The sequence below is a fragment of the Cervus canadensis genome, chromosome 5 (assembly GCF_019320065.1).
Source record: "Cervus canadensis isolate Bull #8, Minnesota chromosome 5, ASM1932006v1, whole genome shotgun sequence".
Classification (NCBI taxonomy): Eukaryota; Metazoa; Chordata; class Mammalia; order Artiodactyla; family Cervidae; genus Cervus; species Cervus canadensis.
This window is the reverse complement of record NC_057390.1, coordinates 33,537,330-33,542,358: the sequence shown is the minus strand read 5'-3', so window position 1 is coordinate 33,542,358 and position 5,029 is coordinate 33,537,330.

Below are 5,029 nucleotides of genomic sequence, written 5' to 3'. Positions count from 1 at the left end.
TGGTTTGTGACTCCCTTTTATCTTCAAAGTTAGCTATGTAGCATCTTCAGGTGTTTCTCTTATTCAGACACTGACACTCCTGCCAAGCTCTTTCATTTATAAGAGCTAGATAATCAAGGACAATCTCCTTATCTCAAAGTCAGATGAATAGCAATCTTAATTCTATCTGCAACCTTAATTCCACATTGTCATGTAACATAACACATACATAGGTTCCAAAGATTAGGACATGAACATCTTTGAAGTGCCATTATTCTACATATCACTCTTGATATTTGCTTTTCACATAAAACCATATATTGCCTTACCCATATACATTCCAATTTATCATTCTTCTTAAATGATTTCATAGATTCTTTTACATGGATGCACCAATTTTTTTTAAAATCAGATTATCTATTGGCACTTGGTGTATTTGTTTTCTAGTTTTCACTTATATAAATGAGTAATAGTCATTCAATTATTTATATATCTTTTTATCATCCATATGCAATAGTCAAAAATGACTAGGTGTAGAAAAAACTATTCAATTTCTACCTAAGAGAAACATTAGAAATCATTTCTCAATAGAAGTTCTTGAACCAGAATATCTGGATTCAAATCCTTGTCTTATCACTTACAGTCTCTCTGATCTAAGACAAGTCACATAATCATTATAAGCCTCAGTTTCCCCATTTATAATAATATCCACCATTAAGATTGTTATGAGAACTGAGCATAATGATTCTGTAAAATGCTTAGAAGACTATCTTGTCTGTACTGCAGAGTCATCATTGGAACAGTGGTCCAAGGGCAGGGTTAAGGTGTTAGGTATGCATCCATGAACAAAGTATCACAGTCCTTGCCTTTCAGACACATAAAATCTACCAGCCCACGTATATTTGGCAATAAGTCTATTTATATTCAAATGATAAGTTAAGCACAGAATTGCTAAATAAAATGATATTATAAATTTACTGCTTTTTGGCAAAAAGCATTTAATTATATGGTCTATCCAGTATAACTCATTTGTTTTCCCTAATGATTTAATCAGCTAGAACTTACATAATGTTACATGGTTATACATGCAGGAATTGCAGTGTTGGCTCTAATTTTAATTAGAATGATATAGTGTGGCTGATTATGAAATTGTGCTGGCAGTTGATTTGGAAACAAACAATTTTCTTCATTTATGGAAAGAAAACCCTTGATAGGATTTTATTTTATTTTATTTTTTGGGATTTTTAAATTATATAATTTATTATTCAAAAATGCATATCAAATTTGACCAAATTTGCTTTTGGCATCTACTGAGAGATTTTTTTCCTTCCCCATCATCTATGAATATCTGCTGCTGCTGCTATGTCACTTCAGTCATATTCGATTCTTTGAGACCCTATGGACCAGCCTGCCAGGCTCCTCTGTCCATGGGGTTCTCCAGGCAAGAATACTGGCACGGGTTACCATGCCCTTTTCCAGGGGATCTTCTCAACCCAGGAATTGAACCTGCGTCTCTCAGGTCTCCTGCATTCGCAGGCAGGGTCATTACCACCAAAGCCACCTGGGAAGCCCCTATGACTAAAACAGACATTAAAATATAGTACACAGTCATTTAATAAAATGCTTACTTGTCTCATTGTCTTAGCTCTGTGTTCTCCTACAAAACAACACACACTTGGCAATATTTTATTGGATAATGCAATCCCAGTGTGTAGACTCGAAGAAAACACAAAACAAGGCAGGAAAGGAGGGGAAGAAAATATAAGGAAGTATGTTCCTACATGGCTTCACCTAAGTAATAAGTGAGGCTACTTTCTAGTTTTGCAGGGCATTTTCAGAGGCCAAATGGATTACAGCCTCTGCTCCTTTCTGTCACCCATATCTCAATTATAAAGTCCACTCTTAAGGGACTTAGTCACATGCACATTCATGTTCCCAGGTCTGTCCTCTTCAGATAAGCAGTGGAGTAAGACAGGGACTCTGGCTGGCAGCGTTCCCAGTCCACAGATGCAACAGGTACCCTTTTTATTGGATGGTGCCACACAGCCTGTGAGGCTCCCTCACCTGTAATTGTGGCCTCGGAAGCCATGGAGTGAGGTGTGTTTAGGAAACAAGCTTGGCAAACATGTGTGTGAGTGTGTATGTGTGTGTGTGTGCGCCTGTGCATTCACAGTGGTGGGGGTGGGGAGAGTGAGCACATGACTTCTTTGAAGATTGATCAGTACAATTATGTGGTATTAGTCTTTAAATATATGTTAAAGGCTTTACAGAAAATTTTGCTTTAATGAAGTTTCCAAACCCTCTATTTTTATTTTATTTTAATTGGTATGCATAAATATTTTAAACATATTTCTTTTGTTTGTTTTCATGCAATATGGAAGTTGTAAAATGTTTATAATGTTTAAAAATTCATCCAGTGTGATATCTGATGTTGTTTTTATAAGCAATGCTATTTTTCATAATTCTTTGGTCATTTAAAAGAAATTTTAGGATGTACTTGCTAAACTAGTAGGCTAAATTTAATATATGGAAATAGGTACCTCTTAAAATCATTGCAAAGTTTATGCTCAAAACTGTATTCTTTTTTAGTTTGTATTCTAATTAATATTTCATTTTTTATTATAGTATATCATGACCAAATTAGTGTAACCAGAGAATGCAAAGATGGTTTAACATAATTTTCCACATCAGTGAATCATAGAAGGAAAATTACATGACCATTTCAATAGATGCAGGAAGGTTATGTCATCAAACTCAACACCATTTATGATGTTTTAAAAAGTACTTAATCAAATAGGGAATTTAGTTAACTTGCTTAAGGCCATCTACCAATAAAAGACAACAATATTCACAATGTGGAAAATTTGGAACTATTAACTTTTAAATAAGAAATTAATAAGAACCCTAATGCCACTGCTGATAGTGGCTGATAGACAGTGTAGACACACATCACATAGTATGGCCATAATGTAAAGTTTCTTAAAGGAAAGTCATAGTAGAAGGGGTGGTCAGGTGGACTAATAAATATTCTCTGGTCATCATGAGGAAAGGGGTACCAGAGAGGGTGTATTTCCGTAGTAAACCTAATTTATGTTTTCCTTCACGGATGTTTGGGAAGTTAGGCTACTCAATTTTGGGATGTTAGATCTAGAGAAGGTTTACATTTCCTTCTGCTAGACATTAGAAGTCCCCCCTGCCCCCCTACTACCAAGGCGGGGACCACTTCCTTGGAAAGGCTCAGTTAAAATGCCAGTCTCAGGTTAATCTTCTCCCACTTTGCTGCTAGACCTAACTACAGTGAGCACTCTGGGTGTATGCTGTTTTCATATAATATTTTGAGGAGGCCTAGAACAAATTCTTGAATATTTTCTTTATTTTTCATTGATGCCCACCAGTGCATCTTACAGCGAGATGTTCCCTTATTGTTAATTGGCCCATCTGTGTTTCTTTTTAAAACATTTTAATAAGGGAAATTTCAAATATATACACAAGAAAACAGAACAATATAATAATGTGAAGTGAAAGTTGCTCAGTCATGTCTGACTCTTTGTGACCCCTCTGGAATTCTCTAGGCCAGAATACTGGAGTGGGTAGCCTTTCCCTTCTCCAGGGGATCTTCCCAACCCAGGGATCAAACTCAGGTCTCCCTCATTGCAGGTGGATTCTTTACCAGTTGAGCCACAAGAGAAGCCCAATATAATAATAAAGCAACTGAATAATGTAACTATCACTCAGCTTCTATAATTATCTTTAACTCAAAACCAATCTTGTCTTATTTACATACAATCCATTTTCCCACTCTGAACTATTTCAAATAATGCCAGATGTCCATCTCATTGGCTACTATGGGTATGGGTCATGGGTTTTCAGCTTATGTTCTAGCATGACATATACAGCAGATGATTTTCAAATGCATAATGCAATCTACATATGTGGCCATTTGCAGATTCTGGTTCTGTTACTTATGCTTTGCTATGCTGTTCTAAGTCATTTCAGTTGTGTCTGACTCTTTGCAACCCTATGGACTATAGCCTGCCAGGCTCCTCTGTCCATGAGGATTCTCCAGTCAAGAATATTGGAGTGGATTGCCATGCCCTCCTCCAGGGGAATCTTCCCAACCCAGGGATCTAACCCACATCTCATATGTCTCCTGCACTGGCAGGCAAGTTCATTGCCACTAGCACCACCTGGGAAGCCCTCCTGTTACATAAATATTTTTAAATGAATAGTTGATGCATACAGTTATACACAATTCTAAGATGATTAGCCTGAAACCTATGCTTATCTCTCCCACTTGGGAAACATACTGAAATGCAAGTAAATGAAAGCAGAGTTAAAGGCATAATCTTTAATCAGAACCGATAGACACTGCTGAGTTTTCCAAATTCAACATTCAGAAAACTAAGATCACTGCATATGGTCCCATCACTTCATGACAGATAGATGGGGAAGCAATGGAAACAGTGACACACTTTATTGTTTGGGGGCTCCAAAATCACTGCAGATGGTGACTTCAGCCATGAAATTAAAAGACGCTTGCTCCTTGGAAGAAAAGTTATAACCAACCTAGACAGCATATTAAAAAGCAGAGACATTACTTTGCCAACAAAGGTCCATCTAGTCAAAGCTATGGCTTTTCCAGGAGTCATGTATGGGTGTGAGAGTTGGACTATAAAGAAAGTTGAGTGCTGAAGAATTGATGCTTTTGAACTGTGGTGCTGGAGAAGAATCTTGAGAGTCCCTTGGACTGCAAGGAGATTAAATCAGTCCATCCTAAAGGAAATCCATCCTGAACATTCATTGGAAGGACTGATGCTGAAGCTGAAACTCCAATACTTTGGCCACCTGATGCAAAGAACTGACTCATTTGAAAAGACCCTGATGCTGGGAAAGATTGAAGGCAGGAGTAGATGGGGACAACAGAAGATGAGATGGTTGGATGTCATCACCAACTCAATGAACATGAGTTCGAGTAAGCTCTGGGAGTTGGTGATGGACAGGGAGGCCTGGCATGCTGCAGTCCATGGGGTTACAAAGGATGGGACACAAC